Raw genomic sequence first — 23,398 nt, 5'->3', positions numbered from 1 at the left:
CAGAAAGCTTTGCTTACCTCCTGCTTCTGTGTATGTTCGTGTGTGTGTGTGTGTGCGCAGAAGGATGAGCCATGTGTGCTAAGCATTAATATGTCACACATCCAGCAGCTAAAAATAAGAGAGAGGGGGAACAGAGTGATGGGCAGGAGATTGACGGGACATGTGGCAGGAGGATAAATAGAGATGGATAGAAGAGATGGGGGGGGGGGGATTGAATGCGTTCGCAGTGTTCTTTCACAGTGACAAAATTAATCTTAAGGGAACTCACATGGGATCAATGAATTACAAGAGCTCAGTTTGTCCCCAACGCCAAGCTCTCAACAAAAAGGACTACATTTCTACCTGCCTACCGTGATCAGTTAGCAGCTGTTACTCGGCAGACAAAGGCTCGTGCTGAAGCGTTGTGCACGGAGCTGTGGGAAGGGCGATAGTCGCCGTTTAAAGAGTGCAGGCTGTTCTTTTATCACATCCGCCAAGGAAGTCTTCGGTTGAGTTTGCTCGTCAGCAGGATTCGGGGGGGGAAAAAAACTACAGGCCTGATTTTCAGGAAACTTGAAAGGCTGTCGCACGGGCCAAGAACCCATTACGTTCTGGAGCGCAGCCGAACGCCGGCGCAGATACACACATTATTCTTCACTTCAGGAAATGGCTTTGTTGGAGGTCTGACTGATGTCCGAGTGCCCTTCTATTTATTGATTTATATCATGTCCAAAAAAGAAAAACAGCAAAATTGTAAGAAATGGATCAGGCAAAAGCTGCAACTGTTGGTAAAAATGATGTCATCCCTGCAGCACTCCGTAGGGTTCTCATTTTACAACGAGTCAGCTGGAAGCAGTAATTAGTCAGCCAAAGTCTCCCTTTTCAACCAACTCATAGAGCTGACATTACCTTGATGAACTAGCTGGAGCTCATCAAATCTGCCAGCGACAGTTGTCCTCTCAGCTGACACAAATGAAAGGTAGGCTACCAGTTTCTCACTTGACCACGCACGGACCTTTGTCTCCTCTCTAAATTACACGCACACACACACACACACACACACTGAATTGGACAAGTGCTTCATGGCAACACAAGTACGGGAGCATCATCTGTCCTGTGCAGATTGCTCATCACACAGGATGATGGTTTGTCATGCGAGACCAACTAATGACTGAATAACTAATGAGCTTCCAGAGCAGACACATACTCCCCTGCTGCAGAACATCAGGTGGTTCATTTTGATTCCTGGAAGTGTGTGTGTGTGTGTGTGTGTGTGTGTGTGTGTGTGTGTGTGTGTGTGTGTGTGTGTGTGTGTGTGTGTGTGTGTGTGTGTGTGTGTGTGTGTGTGTGTGTGTGTGTGTGTGTGTGTGTGTGTGTGTGTGTGTGTGTGTGTGTGTGAGAGAGAGACAGAGAGGGATAGCTGATGCAGAGACAGAGAAAGACAGAGAGGGATAGCTGATGCAGAGACAGAGAAAGACAGAGAGGGATAGCTGATGCAGAGACAGAGAAAGACAGAGAGGGATAGCTGATGCAGAGACAGAGAAAGACAGAGAGGGATAGCTGATGCAGAGACAGAGAAAGACAAATAAAAAGTAGCCCAACAGAGAGAGACAACATGAAAGAAATCAGAAATAGAGACACAGTGGCAGGTTAGATGTTTCTCCTCGTGGCGTCTACAGACTCAATATTCCGTCCAGTTTGGTGGATACTTCAACAAACTGGTGTGTGTGTGTAGGTTTGTGAGGGTGTGTATGTGAGACTCTTCACAGCTAGTTTCTTCAGAAGTCATGTTTGAGCCACCGGGGGCTTCGCTTTAGGCAGTGTGATTTCATCACTGTTTATCTTGACACCACATCTGTAGGAGGGAGCGAGTTTGATGTGACCTGTGGTTGTTGGACCCACCTGTGTGTGAGGAGGTGGGCGATGATCCCCATCCAGAGAGGCTCTTTGAAGAAGCTGTAATGTTTCGCTTCGTGATGGCTCGCCAGATCACAGGCTGGTTTCCATCGTGAGGTCACCACACACGTCTCCTCCTGTTGCTTCTCTTCATGTCAAGGTTTTTATTTGTTATGTATTTGACTTGGCACTTCTGTCATACATCATTTCACCGGGGTCACTTTGGACCAGGCCACACCAGAGATGAGTTCATTCAACAAGTGTTCTTATTGCACTGCTTCCTGCTATCGTTTACTCCCCTGTGTCTGTTTCTCTTTTTTCAGAATTCAATTCATGCATATATATATATATATATCATTGTTGCATTTCCCTGTAGATAAAGGATTTGTGGGGCTGGTCGTTTGCTCTGGGGGGGGGGGAGATAATGACACAAATAAATCAACTCAATCAACTGTCTTCTGGTTCTCTTGTTTTCAGATCCCTGAGCCTCCGACCAACTGTTCACTGACTTGGTTTCACGTTTTTATCATCTCAATATTTCATATCTGCATTCTGTTTTTAGAATCCCAAACGTTTGCTCTTTTTTTAAAGCCGTTCTTCATATCGAAGGTGTTGTTTAATCCGCGCACTGAACACTGCTTCATTTGCATCCAAATTCAGCTCAAGCGTAAATCACCAGCATATTGTTTGAGTACAAATCAATCCAGCACATATTACATAAATCCCAGCTTTTCTTATTTCTTTTTCTCTCATTTTCTTCCAATAACTGTGAGAGAAACAAAGACAAATGTTGGCTGAATTAGATCAATTGTGCAGAGTGGTACGCATCAAACAGCAATTAGTTTGAGTATGGCAAAAGGCCACAGCATTGCAAATGGCTTTTCGAGGTTTTTAAAATGCAACATCCACCGCGCTGCCTCCCCTGAAGAATGGGTGTTGTTGCAGAGCACTCAATCACTTCAGAGCAGACGACACCACGCACACGAGCAGCACCAGGACAAAGAAAGTAGCCTGTGAAGCAGCGGTGGAAGGCTAGTTTGTTTGTTCCTGTTACTTTATTGATCCGGCTGGTAATCCAGCCAAACCTTTTTTTTTTTTTTCTACCTCTGTTCTCTCTGCCTCGCTTTTCTTGCCTCATCGGCAGTTCCATCCCTCTCGTCACGGCAATATCGCTGTTAACCTCATTTCATTTATTTACGTCTCGGAGAGATCATTAAGGGCAAAAGCAAACGAGTCTGTAGAAAGAAATAAAAGTCTAATAAACAAAACAAATAAATCATTTAAACATCGTATGTATTGATCACACAATAACAATCAGCTTAAATGATTACACAGGGGGGCTGGTAACAGGGTGAAGTTAGAGGATGAATCCTTCTTGATCTGGAGTTGGCCTCGTGTGACATTTGCATCATGTTCGGGAGAAAAGCCCGAAACGCTGATCCAGGATCATTCACTCAGCAGTTACAGAGAGGAGGGGAGAGAAGGGAAATCCGCCTCATCTCTGACTTATCAGTGGGGGGAATAAAGGGTTTAGACACACTCTGACAACACACACTCTTTTTGTCACATATAGTCACACACACACACAACGACACACGAATGTGTCTTTGGGGGGGGGGGGCTGGGTTACAGATCGAGAGCATGCTAATCCGTTTGGGCAGAGTGAGTAAATACCAGAAGTTGTCACTATAGCGTGAACGGAAAACTGAGACGGACAAAGGAGAAAGTAGCTGTTGCGTAAATGGAAAATAAATAAATAAAAGGAAAAGGAGACTGGAAGAAAAGCAGAGGAATGACAGGCGGACTTGTTTAGCGGTGTGAGCAGAGAGACGGGCTGACTCTTAAAAAGTCTGAGGAGACCAACAAAGTCCGACGTAAAATGCCTTCATTTAAGGCCTTGAAGGCATTCAACTTTCAGATACACTCGGCTGAAGTTTCTCATCCTGCGCTGACAGGTTTATGTACTGCATGACTGCTCGACACAGATTAGATGCGCTGATGTGCAAAATGGGAAAAAGCATCTTTCATTATGAATTATAATAAGCAGTTTTCTGTCATTTCTTCTGTTTCTGTTTTGTTGCCGCCTATTTGCACCGTCACCACTTTTGACAACTGTAAACACTTGGGAACAGTCGGAATGTGTCTTGTATTTGAGTTTGAGGTGTGCTGCTTGTTTGTCTGTACAGTAATCCAGTGTTAAGCAAATCAGTGCATTGATATCACAAAAATTGCAATAATGCTGTGTTCTTAAAGGATTTTATCATAAGGGTGAAAATGTTGGCAGGTGAAAACAAGACCGAGAGTCATGAGACAGGAAAAAAGGCAGTTGTTCAGATGACACCGGGCATTGAGCCCATCAGTATAAAGCCACTCAGCCCTAAGCAATTAACTCCTACACCTGATGCACAAACACTTACTGAGAAAACAGCTGTTTTATGGCGGGAAACAATGTCACACATGCACGCATATTCACCCAAACGTGACTTACACCGACTGAAACTGCCACTCCAGCTTAAGAGTCTGCTGTCGTGTCGTAAACGCGCACGCTCGCTAAAGCGACGCGTCGACACAAGCACGCCGTCTCGCAGCCAACAACAAAAAAAAATGACTATGCTCATCGTCCGAATCGGCATCTCGCCGCACATGTTCACACACAGCAAGTTTGAGCCGCTTGGTGTCAACTGGGACTTTGAAGCCATAATCGGGATTAAACGGGCCGGGAATCTGCTGTGACGAGGAGGAGGAGGAGGAGGAGGAGGGGGGGGGAGAGAGAGATATGGAGGAGAGGGAGGAAGTGGAGAAATGATGGCCGATGCTGGAGAATGAAAATTTAACCAAAGTAAAGACGGAAGGAGAGGAAGTTTCTGTCCTAATGGGACTGAGTGAAACTTTTGCTTTCATCACCTGCTCGTATTCCAGTCCACTCAAGACAAACCAAACACTTGCCGAGCGGTGTTGCCTCCTGTCTGATTTGGCACCTGTGAAAGGTGCTCGTCTCCTCCTCAGATACAGATAAATGTGTGGCGTTTCTCTCTGCCACGTTCTCCACCATCCTTCAATCCAGCGTGTCGTAAATTATTCAGGGACTCCACACCTTTTTGTCATATTTCCTTTTCAGGCTCGGGTTTTTTACTTTTTTTTGACATTCTCATTGAGTTTTTCTCATTCTCACTTAGCAGCCAAAAAAATCAAGTTCATGATATGCTGCAGAGTCGACGCCACACAGGATATAATATGCAGAATTATCACAAATGTTATTTCCTGTGATTAGATGTCCTTTTTGTCAGTTGTTTCTGCGAGGTTTTCACCATACTGAGTGAAACGTATAGCCGACTTCAAAGACCTTCATCCTTTTTCTCTCAATCTGCCACTTCGTCTGCTGTATGCGCAGCTTGAGATCAGCCGCGTGCACATTAAAAAAGCCACAACAGTCTCTCAGCCCCCCAGTAGCTGTCTGAATGTGTGTGTGAATATTAATTAATAATCAGAGTGAGAGCTGGAGACGGGGGGGGGAGAAGGCGTCGACCTTGCTGGTGCGAAACCTGATTAGTCGGGTGAGTGATGCACCTTCCTCAGAGACGGGCTATCTGTTATGGCGTCTAAGGTTTGGGTCAGCAGTTCACTGCCCCTCCAACTCAGCGATATGTGATCGCGGAGTAAGTGCGCTCAGTTGACTGTAACGGAATAAAGGCAAGGCAAGTTTATTTGTATAGCACATTTCAACAACAAGGTAATTCAAAGTGCTTCACATAAAACCATTAAAAGCATCAAAACATAAGGCAAAAGAAAAGGAGATTTAAAAACAATTAAGAACATTCATTAAAACATTAAAAAACAGTGTAAGAAATAAAATGCAGTAGTAAAATGCAGAAATGCAGGAAATTGATTAATATATGAATTGAATGTGGTTCAATTAAAGGCAGCAGCAAACAGAAAAGTATTCAGTCTTGATTTAAATGAGCTGAGGGTCTCAGCAGACCTGCAGCTTTCTGGGACTTTGTTCCAGATATGTGGAGCAGAAAAACTGAACGCTGCTTCTCCATGTTTAGTTCTGACTCTGGGAACAGAAAGTAGACCGGTCCCAGACGACCTGAGGGGTCGGGATGGTTCATAAGGTAGCAGCAGATCAGAGAGTGCCACAAAAAATGAAGCCTGGCTTTTATCCCTTCCGGACAGCACGCCTTGAATGGCTGAAGAAAGTAGTCCGAGCGGGCTGAGCAAGAATGAGAATCTGCGGCAGAATCAAAAAGACAATGTGTCGGCACGAAGGAAAACTAAAGAGAGCGACAAAGGGTCGAGAGGAGGCACCAGAACATCCAACACACAGCCCATGTAGACATGAAACACAGTACGTCATTCATGGTAGTAGCCTTCTCTGGCGTGTTGCCTCGAAGCGCAACATTAACATGTCCCCCCCCCCAAAAAAATAGAGCTAATGACCAGTGCACTCTTCCAGGACACGACAGTGACCTCGGGCACAGTCGGGAGAACTCTTGAAGTACAGCGTGCATGTTAATTAAGTTCAGAGCCGCGTACTGCCACTTCCTGGCGAGTGCGATGTCTACAGACACCCGAGGGCAGCAAGGAAGTAGTCGATTACCTATTTTCTGACATCGCAGCAGTACATGTTTGTTAAAGAGTGGAAGGAAAGAAAATAGTAGCACGGTTAAATGTGCCTTTGAGTTTGAGAAGTGGTGTTGTGCACAGTCATGAATATTGAGATTCGGCAGCGGCGACGTGCATACAAATGCGGACATACTTCCACACAAGGGTAGTGGGGTCCGGGGGGGGGGGGGATTTAATTAAGGGTCGGTACACATGCTGATTAATTGATGTGTTCTAATACTCTCTCTCACACGCACGCGCGCACACACGCACACACACACACACACACACACACACACACACACACACACACACACACACACACACACACACACACACACACACACACACACACACACACACACACACACACGCAGAGATTAATACAATCTGCCTATGGGACAATTAACACACGCTTATTTTCATGTAATGGGTCGAACAACAAACAACATTATATAGCGTGTTGGAATAAATGGTTCTATTCATGTTCTTTCACAATATCCTCATCACGGTTTCTTAGGTCGCTCTGGTTGATTGCGTTCATTGAAAATAAACAAATGGAGCTTATCAGCCCTAATGATTGATTCAATTATTATCTGAGCTTTGGGTGTTAGATGTTTGAGTCTTTAGAGGACGGGGGGGGGGGGGGGGCTCACCGTCGTCTGTGTACAAGTTGAACTGTGGCGACCTTGCATCCGTCTCGCCGGCCTCCGTTCTCCTCTCAGACGTTTTGGAGTCTTAATTGAACGGGTCGCGGCGATCTCGCTTCCCCTCCCCCGGCTGGTCGCCTCATTATTCCAGTCACACTCTCGCGAGGGAGAACAGAACGCCTCCCCGAACAGTTCAGCTCGAGGGCAGCGTTAAACGCGGCGGCGGTTTATTGTTGCGTGCATTAAAAAATGCGTGCAAACCTCGGAGGCAAATCCGATCACTCAGATCTGCCTATTTTCCTATTTTTTTTATTTTTTTATGTACCAACAATACTGGAGCTGGAGGTCTTATTTATCTACACTAAATGCCATCATTATTCCTCCTTATGAGTTGTGCTGGCTATTTGACAGCTGGGTTTGCATTTTTTTTCCTGTCCCAACATCTGGCAACCCAGCAGCACTGACAGTTTTCATGTTTTATTTTATTCTGTTCCTCCCATAGGCTGAGGTCGACCTGCTCTTCCTAATAAACATGACAGCGCCTCGCTCTGGAAGTGTCTGTGTGTTCTGCTCGTCAGGCTAAACGGTGTGCTTTCAGCACCGTTCATCAATACATTCATTTGCCTCTCCACACTCATCTCTCCTGTTCTTCCTGTTGTTCTCGCCTCCACTCCTGACGGCGCTAAGTGCCGAGCTCAGTTCGACGGTACAATCACCGTGCAGTACATGCACACAAGAGCGCTTGTGAACATGTATGTTACAAGGCGTTCCAGCCGTACTGGACATAAATGGGTTGGGCGGGTGAAGTGGCGGTGCACTTGATTGTACATTTTTGAGCGGAAGTCGAGTTCTCGTTGGCTGTAAAAACGAACACATAACAGCCCTCCGGTTCCGAGGTTTACTAAGACCTCGTTGAAGCCCTGCCGAGGCAGAAGGCCGGCAGAGGTGACATGTTTACAGCGTTTACAGTTTACAGTGTTGGACAAAGCCTTTCAGAGTGGGCTTTCATCTCTAGTCTAGACTGCTAGATCGATATGGAGAGAGGGGAAAAAACATAAAGCAGGACAAAAAAAAAAAGAAAGTCTTAAGCTCTGCTAGCGGCCCCTCGAGGCTGCATTATTCCTTGAGCCTCCAGTCTAAAAGTGTTGGATGGCACAAACAAAATGCTGATAAATTTACTTTTTTGACTAAATTGCGTGCAGAATATGTAGAGTCTGACTTCACGATGTCGAGGTGGAACATGCTGAGCAGATGTCACGATCGTCTGTCAGCAAATCTCTCGGCAGTTCTTCCATTGGATGAGTTGAATTTCAACATTTCTTGTTGGTCTGATTACGGGGTCAAAAAAGTCCCTTATTTCCTTCTTTTTTTCAGCAAAAATCAATATCTAGAGTGACATATTCTACAGCTCTTCTGTGTTATGTTTCTGCTGTGCCTGTGCTGTTTTAAGGGGGAGGAAACGAGTACCAGTCTGCTTCTCACACAGCAGCCCCTTGATCAAAGGATGCTGAAGAGTGAGCTGCTTCCTGGGGCCTCGGAGGAGCAGCGCTAGGCTAAAGGAAATGTGACCCTGTAGCACAGGGTCTGGCATGGGATTATTTTCATTTATGAATGTCAGGGCTTTCTACACACTGGAAGCCCGTGGGGCCACAATGAATCGGAGGAAAAAGTGGAATGACTGGTCAGAAAGGCCGAGTCGTTCCCCATCCTCGGTTACGCCGAATCCTCTTCCTCTCCACGTCGTCCAGCTCAGCTCACTCTAATTCGCTCATAACTTTTTTAAATGTTCTCCCCTCTATCTCCATTTTAAAAAAATATATATATTTATTAATATGGTTTTTCCAGTTGGGGGGGATCTAGGAACTGAAGCTTATTCCACTACAGCCTTCACTCTAAGTGGCTCTGGGTAAGAGCATCAAGTAAATGGCTGGAATATGAAATAGAAAATGTTCCCGAAAATGGTCTGCAATATCACTTAAAAAAACTAAAAGCTGTCGCGAAGCTGTCTGTCAACGGACTTAAATCATCCTTACAGAGATAATTGGATAAGTACTTGGCTCTCCTGTCAGCGGACTGGAAATAATAATTTAAATGGATGATATTATCTCATTAAGTCACGGTTGAGTCTGGTGGCAATGCCGGACTTGAAGTGTCTGACTGAGCATTCAATAGATTCAGACGTTTGGGAAAGGAATACACAGCGCGCCTGATATATTCATCAGGAATCAACTGTTTTGCCTGAACGATCAAAGATTTCTTTGCCAGACTTCTTTTGGAAAGAGTGCTCGTCTGTTGATTGGGTTTGCATTTGGGCTCTCTGCTGTCTCAGCAAATCAAACAATGCAATTCCATTCAGATCAACGGATAGAAACAAACCAAACAAGTCCGGCATTAGAAACCAAGACGACGACGATTTCCGACATCAATTGTTTCGGTTGTGAAGTTGGCTAATGATTCGAGCTACCTGGACAGCATTTAAAAAAAACAACAAATCCGTGGGTCAATACAGAGGGAACAATGGGGGGGGGGGGGGGAAGCAGAGAGGCTGAAGAACAGAATGGAGGATTAGTGGGAAAGTAAAGTGTTTAACGATGGAGGAAAACAAGGGAAAGAGTGCCATTAAGAGGGTTGGCTAAATATTTCAAAGAACAGGAGGGAGGAAGAGAAAGAGAGGAATTACTTTGCTAGAGCGCCTCCTGTTTCAGCCTCTTTAATGGCTGACTGAGAACAAAAGTCTCTCTTCTAATTCTAATGACTTTAATTATGGCTTGCCCTTTGCCAGGTGTTTGGCTCAGCTAATGTCTGGATTCATTAATTGTCAATCATTAATTGTCAATTAAAACCGCATCAGATGCAGGCTCCCATACTCAGCCGGCTCTCCGTGCAAACACTTGAATAACCCCGTCGCATAAGTGTTTGTTGTGCGCAGACGTTTGATGTCGGCTCCACAGACGGAATGAGATCAGCGCGGGTGGTAAAGTTTTGATAAGAACTGACGATTGATTTAGGATAAGACGCTCTAACGGCCAAGTGGCCTTTTCATAATACCGTGCTTTTCTGTGACATGATTGGCAGTTTGCATTTTGGTTCCGTAATGCGGGCGGCACGCTATTGAAGAAAGTGTGGGGGGGGGGGGGCGAGTGAACGAACGAACGAACAAGAGGATGCATAAACTCGGATGATCGATGGCGAAGCGATGGGCGTGCTGTTCAGAGAACCCAGACTTTATATTGCCAAAGAGGATGGGAGGAATGCGGTGTGTGCTTCCACGTCTGTGTGCACCTTTTGTTTTGTGACCAAATAAAGGGGATTTGTCTCATTTTGAGTTGGCAATGAATTGGAGCTTAATACTCGGTGCTGCTGCAGAGGAAACAAATGCTTTCTACTCAGGAGAGCGGTGTGGGGGGGGGGGGGGTTTAACTGCCACCTCGACTCTTCTTTTCTCATTCGCTCCTCTCTCGTCTACTTGTTTGATTTGAATCCACGCCGCATTGCTGTCTTAGCTACTGATCAGTGTGGCACCACATAAAGAACTACTTTTAATGATTAAGCTCTCCATTTCTGTGTAACGCAAATTAATATATCCAGCGTGAATTGCTTTATTTATCACACATAAACTGTGCTACAACGTTATTATTATGATAACATCCAGCTCAGAATTACCGTCCGCCCGACAACAAATTGTCTGACTTTCACGTGTACCATTCAAAGACTGTGCTAAGTCCGACATTTGGGCTTTTACGGTGCAGCTGTCCAGATGAAGGATGGAAGATAAAGAGTGCTTATCAGGCCACATTCTTGCCTCCTTTCCAGCTTTTGTGATCCTTCAGCCCAGTTGCTCTCAGATACAAGTGGCTTTAAAGAGGGATCGCTGCCATGAATAACACTGACTGTAGCCTTTGTTCAGTTACACAGAGGGGTCTAAGACACATTGTTGTGGTGTTATTAGTGCTTATGTCTCTATATGATGTCTAGGGGTTGGTTATCTCATCTTAATCTCTCTCTAGACGACATTCAAGATATATCTCAGGATTACAATAACCACATCCCAGACAATATTGACTCTTATATCCCAATATGGATATGAATGCCCAGCTCTGCAGTAGGAACGATTCAATTTGCAGCCATCGCTTGGGACACAGCAGTAATCGTATGCCTGCACTGACACATTGTCATGTGTCTAAAAGGCGGTGCCAGAGAGAATAATGCGGAGACGGAAGCAGCAGTGTGGTCTGTAAGGTTTTCGGAGGAGGCGGGATAATGCGGACACGGCTCAAGGTCCGCCGTACAAATGTTCCCTTTTTTGTTCCTTCCTTTGGGGCTCTTTAAGGGGAAAACGATGTCCAGTCAGGACTTTAAAAGACTTCAATGAGTGTCCCAGTGTAGTGCTGGACTGTGTAATGAAATTGGTCAAGCGGCGATATTTGGGTGGCGTGCAGCACTAAGATGCCAATGCCGTTGGGGTTTACTCTATTTAAAATACACTTGAACCATAATGGTAACTGTGTGCATGGAGATAAAGGTCACAGTGCTGCTTTTCTTTTCTACGCCTGTGCTCATTTTATTGCCCTGTCATTCACTGGCTTCTTTTTTTTCTCTCCAGCAAAGTTGTCAAGGTATTATTTATTGTTGTTTCGTTCTTTTTAATTCTTTGCCTCACCTTTTATTCTGTTCCTCAATGCCAGCATTGTTACCAGCCACAGCAGCGATGCTGGTGTTGTTTTCATGCCCATAGACCTCCATGTTTGTGTGTGTGTGTGTGTGTGTGTGGTGGTTGTCCAGGCGAGTTGGGAGGCTGACCTCGGCTGACCCCTTCACGTGTGCGACTGACGTGCGCTAACGTGGTTTGACACGTTTGCATCCCTTCTCATGGTAGTCTCGTTACGCAGCTATGCGCGTACATAGATACATGCGTTTACACTGCTCTGAGTGATTGCACGCTGCAGCGCGTCCACTTCTGAGCCTTCGGGGGCGGCCATCTGTGTGGTCGGGAGGTTCAATTATATTCAATACAACTCAATGATGCGAGTGCTGGAGCGGCCCCCTGGGTGCACGGAGGGCACAGGGCCCACGGCTTTGTGGGCGTACAGCAGCGCTTGAGAGGTTACGCAGGGGTAGTGTGTGTGTGTGTGTGTGTGTGTGTGTGTGTGTGTGTGTGTGTGTATGGACCTTGTTGCTGTCCCTTTTGTTGGATGAAACACCCTGCAGATGTTTGTTGACCCACAGTTCCCTGTGGGTCAACAAACTAATTATGGGGTTACTGGCAGTACACCAGCAGGCGAGTGTTGAATACATTCAGTGAATGCAGCTCTTGACTGGTGCGCGTGTAGGAGTTGCTGCCTTTATACGACAATGGAAAGCAATGGAGTACGTTTTGTACTTGTTGGCACACACACTGCTGTGTTTAAGGCTTTGCGTCCCTCTTGAGGCACCCATTTGAGATCTTTCAGATGTTTTGGGTAAATATCCACTAACTGCCTTGTGCCGTATACTTAAAAATAAATACCAAACAGCAGACGTCTCTCTTCAAACTGTGAGCATCTTCCAGCCGAGGTGACTCATTGTGTAGTAGACCTTCTGCAGATCGGAGCGTGCTGTGACATGTGTTTTCAGCTACGCAGTAAATATTTCATAATTCATCTCTTGTACAAGCGCCGGCACACAAAAGGACGCTGATTACACCTCACCTGTTATTGAACCCGGCATAGATTTTTGGGGACTAATCAGTTGCTGCTGATGTAGGTGACTGACCTAAACACTGGGTGTATGGTGTATGTACGTTGGGAGTCTTTTCTCACATGCGAAGCCACTGCTGAATGACTGACTCATTATTTTAGCGCCCAGGCGACTTGCGCTGAGTCATCATTGAAAAATTGTAGTCCAAGGCCGCTGCCATTTTCACTGTTTGACTGTTTAGTGTGCGACTTTGGAAAAAGAGTTCCATGATGAGTGGCGAGCAATGTGCCAAGGCCCGACATCTCCGTGTGCCGTCCAAACTCTGAATCTTTCATGGAAGTAAAAGCACTGCGTTCGCCTCGGCGCCGTTCTGCTGCTGATGGAAAAAGCGACGGGACGTTGTTAAAGCTCCGCTTGTTCCCCTCGCCGTCTCGACGCCGCGGATGTTTGGCAGCGCCTTGATCTGAAGCAAGCGCCAGCTAAGCTGCGGCTTAAGATGCGGCGTATGACAATATGCGGCCCACATAGCTGCAGATGTTGCGTATATACAGCCCTCACCTCGAGAGACGCGAGTGACAGACAACTGTATCTTCGCTCTGTTTGCTTTTTGCGACACCTTTTCCCCCCCAAACATCTGCAAAGTTGTTCTGCCGTAGAACGTCTACTTGCGTAGTTTGTTTTCCCGCAGTCTAACATTCTTAAATGAATTACACCTTCTGCTTGCAGATTCAAATGGAGATTGGCTTTTAGATTAGATCTAATTGTTGCCAGCTGCCTAAACAAACATCTCTGACTGCCTCGTTTCTTTGCATACCTTATGGGATCCCTTCTCCCATTTAGCTCGACAATTGACGCACACGTCCACAAAACCCCATTGGGATAAAGTGCTGGATACCAAAATGCAAATAAAAAGAATCAACCAGCAGTCTGAGTACCGACGCTGGAATCAGAGCTCTGTTCAGTTTTGTTTACCAGCTTTAAACCCGTGACGGGTCTTCCTCAGGCAAAGCAGCTCAATGGTTTGAATCACAAGCAATGGGGCCGGGGGCAAAGCTGTGCTGTAAGACCAGCAGCTGGATCGTATTTACTTTTACTAATGAGTGTGACAATGATCCGTCGCATTGAGCGATTAGTTGAAGCATCGGAGAGGCAGTCGGTAAAAGTAATTTTAGCGTTTGGGAGATTTGCACACGACTCTTTTAGTGATGAGGTTTTTACACGAGGTTTTTAGTGATGGCAAGTTGAACACGAGAGATGCTGAGGGTGTACGCCATGCGCCTATGGACGTCTTCTTCTCTGCTGTAGTTTGACATGTGGCTTTCTCCTTCTCTTTCACTTCGTCTCTCTCTCTTCCCTTTTCTCCTCTCTCGCTCCGTATTCTTGTCTCCCCCTGTTGCTTCCTCTCTAAAAAGATGGCACCCCCTTTGTATCCGTCTCTAAGTCCTTGCCAAGGTCTCTCACACACACCAAGATCTCCTGCCGTCGCCCTCCCGGAGAAAGGATCCGCAGAACGTCTCAAGATGAGAAGAGCTACAAAATCCCACTCTCTCTCCCTCTGATCAGAGGTCTGTAGGGAGCCCGCAGGGATGATGAGTCGGAGGAGTAGGTGGTAGCATCGCCACATGGAGGACAGAGCGAGGAATGATGAAAATGAGGGGAAAAGTGAAGAAGATGGGCAGTGGGCGGGAATGGTAAGAGAAAGGCACTGATGAGCGGGAAGAGGCCCTGCGGTGCAGTAAGTAAAAAAGGAGAGGAAAAAGGCAAAAAATCACATCTGGGACCAAAATACGAGTAAAGCAGAGATGCCAGGTCTAAAATAAGTGAGGGGAGAGAAGAAAAAAAATGGAGCATGCTGAAAGGTAATGGGGAGCGCAGAAGAAACGCCGAGCGATGGAGAAGTGGAGTGAAAGTTTTCTGAGAAGCTGTCAGCGGAGTGACGTGCTCCCCCAGTCGCAACGGAAGACACGAGTTAAAACGAGGGAAGTTTTGCAGAGGTGAAAGAGCTCGAGTGAGAGGAAACGACTGCGAACAATCACAGGGACGCAGAGAGCGGCCGGTGAAAGAGCTAAATGGGACGGAAATTGGATAAACGGTCGAGATGGAGGGAGGCTTAGAGTGGCGGCCAAGAGAGGCCGGCGTGTCATAGAATGAGACTTATGGCGAGATGCAAGGACCTTATTGTCACATACATTTTAAAATTGTACGAAAGAAAACAAATGTGACTTTGTCTGTGTTGCACTTAATGGGAATCTTGAATTGAATGTGCGCAATGAGGGCCCCAAAGCTTTGAACCCGCCTACTTCCCGCTCTCAGATATTCAGTCTTTCAATGGTAGACTCCACAGCTCCCACTGAGCCTGTCCATTCAGACGCGTTGGGAACGGATCACCTCAAGCCGCTCGCTTGGTAAAACATGTACCGACACTGGGTAGAAGGGGAAGGTGACACTAATACTGCTGGAGGGCTTCTGCTAAAAGAGACCATCGAAAAAAATCACATCTTCTGTTCCCGAACCTTCCTTTTTTTGCTGGCAAACTTACTGAAAGAACATTTAGAGTTTTGTAAGCCTCTTAAACAGATGACAGAAACATGTTTAAACACCAGAGGGAGAGGGAGCTGGAGGGAAGATTATCATTGTCGCTCAATGCTCTCTTACTTCGCGGCTGAAAGAGGAGTGGGCTGAAGAGGAATAAAGAAAAGTGTGCAGAGTGAGGACAGAGGTGAAGGAGAGAGCTGCGGAATGGAAGAGCTTGTGTCTTTCAGCATGAAGTTGGAAAGCAAATCCCCTCACTGGGTTTGTACGTTCGGCTTTTTTGCATTTTGTACACATTCTGAAGCTTTGTAATCCAGACTGAATGTTCACTAAATCACTAAAGATCCCTGCCTATGGTGGAAACTTAGATTTAGGTGAAGGGAAACACAAAATTCAGGTACCAGTTGACAATTCGAAATACAAAAATATATTGCAGTAAGGCTCTCGGGCATTCTGTTCTTGCTTTCAAATATTTATTCTCTGGAGATCAACACTCTTTTCATGTTCTCCCTGCTGAGTCAAGATTACTTTTACCTCCTCTGTGTCTTTTGTTTTGGGGAAGAAACCTCTTTAAATGAGCATGTGACGTCTATTCATCTTAATTAATTCATGAATCTTTAACAGCTCAGTGTTTAAAAAGTTCTGCTCATTCCTAACATGGTCCACGGAACTGTGTTCGAGGCTTAAGTCTCAATATTTTTGAAAAAAGTTGCAATATTTTCCAGAATCGAATGAAAATGCAGTCATTATATTTTAACAAATAATCGACATGCCCTATAACGCATAAACTAACAGAACACTTGTGATCCCACCACTTTGTGGCTTATAGTCCACACAATTGTGCTGGAGAGCCATAACTCTTCCATAAGCACCTTTTTAAGTGTAAAAAGACAGAAGTCCCCCCAAATCTGTGGAAATTATCAACATCTGAAATCCAAGATAAGATCAAACGGTATTAAAGCATGGCACAACAGAGCGTCAAAGGTTTTCAGCAATATCTTCTAACCCTGCGCGTTATATCATAAGTACCATTTTAGTCGAAAAATCTCTGCAGCGAACGCGGCCGTGTGATCCTCGTGGCTGCGGCCGAAGACAATATAAAGAAGTTCACTCAAATATTGGTCTTCTGTCCTCCCAAAATACTGCTTGGGTTCGTATGCAATCCTGCGCCCTTGATTACAGAGACTCTGGGAAGTCGGTGTACAAACTTTTTCATATGCGGCGAGAGAAATGAAAGGGGCACTAAGGTAGAGGCGCTAAAGCAGAGAATATACCAAAGAACGAAATGAAGGAGGACAAGGTCAGAGGGACAATGATGAAATGCCAAAATATATTTGGGTGAATATGAAAGTGGAGAGAGAGAGAGAGGAATTTTAACATTAGAGGATGAGTGGGTAGGTGGTGGGGCGGTGCTGATATGGGAAGCAGAAAGTGGAGGCGACAGTGAAAGACATAATCTTATAGAGAGAAAGAGAAGAAGGTTCATATTCTTCAGCGGGAGGACGATACAGAGAGACAATCAATACCTTCTTACCGGCAGACGAGCAGAATGAAATGAGTGAGAGACGGTTCGAGAGAACTGGCAGGAAAAAAGCGACGCAAGCGAAGGATCCGGTCAGGGAGAGGTGGAGATTAGGAGCCTAAGCAGTGAACTATGGATTGAACTAGAAGTGAGTGGAGGTGAAGGAGAGAGCGAGTTAGACTGCGAATGGAAGGAAGCGGGGAGGAAATGATGCGTTAAGGAGGCTCACTTTGAGCATTGTTTCTCCCCCTTCATCGTCCCCTCTTTGTCAGCTTTATTTTTCTTCAATCTCCTTCCACATCTGTTCCTTCAAGGTGCTCTGCGTAGCATGTCATCCTCTAATTAACTCCGCCACCATTAAACACACCGAGAGCGATGGTGTCCGCGGTGTGGCTGGTGCTAGCGTTCATCAAAAGTCTGCACATTTCCAAGGAAGCCTGACTTGAGGGTCTCACTTGTACACAAATTGAACGCAGGGTCTGAGGACCGAGACCCACCAGTGAGTATAAAAAAAACACACGTCACACTTTAACTTTATATTCAAAACATGCAATGTAGAGCACATTGCTGGTTCAATTTCAAAGCACACAGAGCATGTTGACTCCATCTGTTTCTAAGGTCACAGCACATGCTGTGCTCTCGGAACGTCGGGTAACTTCAGCCATAGCATTTAATACGATGCGTTTTAAAGATGTTTTCGATGCTCTCATTAGAGCTAGTGCTGTGTGTATATGTTGTAATGGGTCTTCGCTTGTCTGAGTCTTCTATCAGTTGCCTCAGACAGCTTCATGCCCCCCCCCCCCCCCCCAAGATAAGAAGCTGCTTATCATGTATTGAGATGAGGCAAACGATGGTTTCCCTCCCTTCTGCTGCTGTCGTTCTCCGGTTCTCTCCCTCACTTCCTCCATCGACCACTCGCCCATCTCTCCTCCTCCTTTGCTCTTCTGTGTCCAATCAATCCTTTCATCTACCGTCTCTCTACTTCTATCTCCTCATCTTTCAGTCCTCCCACGCTCTCGCTCTCACACATCGTCTCCATGCTATGCCGAGTCGCCGAGGAGTCGAGTTCAAGAGTTACTGTTGAGGGAGAGAAAAGGTCTTTTTAAATGAAAAAACATTGCTCTGAATTAGCACATTGAATCCCATGAGATAATATTTTCACATAGACTGGCATTGTAACTAATGCTCCATATGTATAAATATTCATCATTAGCTGTTCAGACACTCTGTAGTCATCATTCAAGCTTCATGTCACCTGAGCCTGGTTAATCATAATTGCAAAAAGAAGAAGATGAAATCCAAGACAGAAACGGTGATTAGTGTCCCGGTAGTCCTGGATCTACGTGTGCCAAGAGGAGTATTTCATTTGAAGTATCCTGTCACAATGGCACCATTGCCATCAGAATATCCAACAATAGAGCCGCGTGATGCTTCATCAGTCACCTCGGAAGGAACGGCGTAGTTAAAGATGGCGACGTTATTATTTTATCACACAGGTGACGTCTTGAAATTGAATGTGTGGAATTCAGGAACATGGCAGGAAACCTTTACAGCGACAGCGGAGCAGCCGTAACGCACTCGTAGCCAGACGACGCGCACATATGGTAAGAGGAGCGTCTTGTGTCTGGGAGTCTGTTGTGGGACAGAAGGTACGATGTGAAATAGCTTCATTACCTTTTCACTGAAGTGGAGGAAAATATGTTGTCCAGCCTCTCGGATAAAACCCGTTCTGAAGGTTTGTGTGTCATTTGTTGCGGTTGATTTGACAATAGCCACACTGCTTCATATTCACTCAACCTTGCTGACAATTTTGATCGAAGGGGCCGTTCAGACGTGAAGCATCGTGCGACTCCCGCTGCCGCTCCATCTTTTGGAGGGGTTAAGCGCTAAGCGCTAACTCTTAGCTTCACACTTGTTCATTCCCCACGCATCTTCATTTGAGGTCGTTGACTCAAGCGAGTTAGTGACAGATCGAAGTATGGTCTAAAATGATGTATAAGTTATTAAAAAAACTCTCTGGTAAATATCCAAGTGGTGATTTAAGTTAACATACTAGTATTAATTAACTCAGAGCTACATTTATCCTTGTGGGATATCAGAGCATCACACAAGAAAGCTTAAATATCATCTTCTTCATTCGACCATACATGCACATTAATTCGGAGGGAGGGAGGGACAGAGGGAGGGGGAGAGAGAGAGAGAGGGGGGGGGGGAGGGGGAGAGCTCCCGTCACACACTCTCATTCTCTAAGGTGACTGTAGCACAGGCTCAGCCCTGCTTTTTTTAATGGTGGCCACTTATTAGCTTCAAATCAAATTGTCCTCTAACCTGATGTCCTGGGACGCTCTCTCTTCCTCCCCCCTCGCTGTTCTTTATTTCCTCTGGCGTCCCCCGTTGATGGCCTTGAATTAGGACACTGTCTACCACTCAGGTGATGTCTGGCGGCTGAAGCTGAGGCTGTTGACCCTTTTCGCACATCCAACCCCCCCGCGTCTCATTTGATCCTCTCGCGGGTAACGGATCTTGTATCTTGCTGGTAATAAATTGTGGCAAAGTACTTAGGTGACAAAAATAACACCGACTCGCACGCACGGAGCGAGCGCATTCAGCCACAAACACACACACACTGAAAGCTAAACACAATGACCTTCCTCCACTTCTCTCCCTCCCTTGCTCATCGTCTATTTGTCCACCTCTAGTCAGCGTTCTCACATTCGCCTCTCTCTCTCTCTCGTTCTCGCTCTCTACATCTTTTACACTTTCCAATTTGGGCAGCGCCTGCGAAGCGCTTCATGGGAAATGAAAACATGCGTGAGGCGAGGTGGATGACAACAGAATGAGATCTCTCTCTCTCTCTCTCTCTCTCTCTCTCTCTCTCTCTCTCTCTCTCTCTCTCTCTCTCTCTCTCTCTCTCTCTGTAATGACTTTCTGTAACGCTGACACTGCTGATCCCACTGAGAATGAACAGCAGCTCTGCAGCATTCAGCGTCACTGGTTTTTTTTGGCTTCCTGCCTCCGAGACACCTCCCTGCGGTGCGCCCACTGGGCTGGGATCCAGAGTCAAACCCTGAACGTTTCCTCTCTAGTGGTTGAAAATCCTAGGAATCCCCCCCGTACGCGGTTGATGCCGTGACCTGGATAAAGAAAATGAATAACTGCATGCATGTCTTTGTCTGCTGTAGTGTAAATGTCCCGTTGTCCCTCCTCCTGCTCATCTATGTTTTTAGAAGTTTAATTAAGATTGCTGCCAGCTAGGGCTGGGCGATAAATCGATTTAATCGATTAATTCGAATGTGTGCTTTAAGGCGATGTGTTTTATTGAAAATCGAGAAAATCGCCCCCACCCCTTTTTCCCGTAGTAGAGTGCGCGCGCATTGTTTACAAACTAAAACAATGGCGGCCAGCAGCTTCACTGCTGGCCGCCGCCGCCGCCACCTCACAACAACAACCCAGCATTTTGGAGACATTCACCAACTGTACTCCGCATGAGAAGAAGAGTGCCCGGTGGAAAGCCATCACGGATGCAGTCGCGATGTATATCGCAAAAGATATGGTGCCCATATACACCGTGGAAAAGCCGGGGTTTATTCACCGTCTCAAAGCTTTGGACCCCAGGTACGTGCTACCAAGCCGTAAACATTTTTCTGACGTTGCCTTGCCTCGGCTGTACAATAGTACACGCCAAAGGATCTCTGCGGAGCTGGAGGGGATGTCATTCTACTCCGCAACAACTGACCTGTGGTCCAGCAGGTTGACCCAGACACCGATCCACTTGACTGGTGGAAGCGTCACCAACTTAACTTTCCAAGGCTAAGTACTTTAGCAAAGAAATACCTCTCTGTGCCAGCTACAAGTGCCCCCTCTGAGAGGCTTTTCAGTGTGTGGGGGGGGGGGCATTGTTACATGCCACCGTGCATGCCTGAAGCCAGAGGTAGTAGACAGGCTTGTCTTCCTGGCAAAAAATATTTAGAAAAAACATGCACTACTGTTTAATACTGTTGGTTATGTTGTGAATGCACTTGATTTTGTTTACATGCACTTATTTACTGTGCAAAATATGTTATGTTGATGTTAGATCAGATGTTGCACTTTTGAAAATGTGAATGTTAAAGGGTCATATACATTTTATTTCATGCTGTGTTTGTATCAGTGTATTCAGTTAGAAAAGCTTACTGTAAAAAGTTACATTTGCACAGTTGTTTACAATGGAAGGCTACTATTTAATGCCATTTAATGTTATGTTTAATTTAATTTTATATTTAAATGATTCAGGCAAACAAAAGAGTGACCAAATACTTTTTGTATACTACAGGCACCTTTCTACAATGTTCAGGTTTTGTTTGCACTTTATTTTTATCAACCTACTTGGGAAAATCATCACAAAATAAAAGAAAAAATTGTTTTCAACAGCTTCTGTCATCTGCAAAAAATTTTGGGGGAAAAAAATCGATTTAAATCGTGAATCGGATTTTTTGTAAAAAAATCGGAGATTTTTTTTTTAGGCCATATCGCCCAGCCCTACTGCCAGCTGGCGCCTGTGCTGTGATGCTAAATTAGAGTTTGACTCAGCTGCAAGGCTCTTGTGTTGTTTACATTAGAAACCAGCAGATATGGTCGGTAATAACAAAGCATCGCGATCCATTAGTCGGACAGCTTTTAGTTCTCTCAATCTGTTTGTTGTCACTTCGGCTCTCTTTCCCATTCCGCGTGTCGTATCAAATCTGTTCTGTTTTTAGTCTTGTTTACTCGCGCCTTTTTGTCTTTCTAAATGCGTTTCCATCTGTTCCCGGAACTATTGGTCTCCCCCTTTTCCTCAGTTTGCTTCTCCTTTATCCTCTATTATTTTGCCGTGAGCTCAAAAACATTTTTATCACTGCTGAGTCATCGTCACAGTTGTCTCCAAATCAAACCGGGAAGCTAGCTTTTTTGTTTTTGATCACCTATATCCAAGTAAACCAGTAGATTACTGATTTAAATAGCACGTGAACTGTCTTAAAATCTGGTTTAGCCACTTGCTGATGAACTGAACTACAATGACTCGGACAAATAATGTGATACTTTTGATTCTTTTCACGCACGCACGGCGTGCTTTTGTGCCAAATGCCGTTAAGTACGCCTGTGAACACACGAACATGATACACAACGTACTCCCTTGTGTTAATAAGTCCATCAGTGTTACATACATGTCATTTTTATTATTTATATCAAGTCCAGAGAACAATATTGACTTTGGCAAAATTAAATCAAAACAGAAAGGAAACAACAGTAATGGTTAAAAGTCATTATTAACTCTGTAGTTGGCTCTGTTTTATAGGTGTGTGTGTGTGTTATTGGGTGTTTGTGCTTGCCAGTTTGTGTGCTTCTTCAGTAGATCTTTTTCAGTCTTGTTATAATCAACATATATTTATTTTTTTGTTCCAATCTGGAAGATTTTTTTGTCTAAAACAAAAAAATCACACATTATTGTTTTGGATCCTAACGTCATTCCCCAGAAAACTTTTGAAAAACAGAAACACATGGTGCGACAAGTAACATCGTTTTTATATATATATATATACTATATATATATGTACTTTCAAGTTTGCTCTTTTTGTGTTTTCTCATTTGTCAGAGTCTCTGTGCCGTTGATTCAGTCGTCCCAGAATGAGTTTCACAAAGTCTTGAAGAAGAGTTTATATCATGAGTGGCTTCCGTGGTGCTTCTGTCATTTATATATATATGTATTTTTATCTGCTTCCTTTCTGAAAACATTCACTGTTTGGAATTAAAGTGAATCCATGTGGCACAATGGAGTCTGAAGTCACAAAAAACGAGTTTACCCCCCCCCCCCCCCCCCCCCCCCTCAACTTTTGCCGCTTCCTGACCATGCTACATTGCTGGAAATAGTGATTTATTCCGGTTTTGCTGAAAACATCTTCAAAAATTTTGCTCTTCCTTCACTTTGGGTGGACCTCCGCTAATCTTTATTTATATATATATATGTATTTTTTTTTTAAACATTTATTCCATTCACAGCATTACCAGAAAGCGCTAAACATTTTTAAAACACAAATGGAGTCTGGTTGACCGGATTGCCACCTTCACAAACATTCATATACATGTGCGCACACGAACACACACACAGGGACGCGGGGACGCGGGGACGGGGATGTACACACATCCCCGTCCCTGATCCGTCAATGCATGCATACTGATGCACCATTAGCATTGTCCATTTAGTTTGGTCCATTATCATCCGGCGTCCAATACAATCTTGTCTTTCAGAAATGCTCGCGAGCCGATGTTCCATCGTTGCGCCCCCCCCTGTCTCCTCCACTTTGTAATCCATATCGACTCCATTGTAATCCCAATGTCTTTCTTTTAATAATGTCTGTGCTGCACACACGCTTTTTTTTTCCCAGCCATTATCGATTGATCATGTCCAATGCTCCCCGGCTCTGTATTTATGCTCCCATAATCCGCAGGCACGGCAAGCCAAAAAAAAAATCATTGCCCCAGCCACAGAGGACACGTAAAAGTCACCATCATTGTGTTTTGG

The 23,398-nt window shown here is 45.2% G+C and overlaps 1 protein-coding gene across 1 annotated transcript in view; it reads left to right on the top strand.

The window, feature by feature from the left end:
- The window catches only part of pcxb (pyruvate carboxylase b), a 219,902-nt gene that overhangs the window by 102,696 nt on the left and 93,808 nt on the right, over positions 1–23,398 (top strand). The gene's annotated exons all lie outside the window — the stretch shown is intronic.

Source organism: Melanostigma gelatinosum, assembly GCF_949748355.1.
Source record: "Melanostigma gelatinosum genome assembly, chromosome: 23".
In the NCBI taxonomy this organism is placed as follows: domain Eukaryota; kingdom Metazoa; phylum Chordata; class Actinopteri; order Perciformes; family Zoarcidae; genus Melanostigma; species Melanostigma gelatinosum.
Note: the sequence above shows the minus strand (reverse complement) of the source record. Positions and strands in the feature narration are given on the sequence as shown.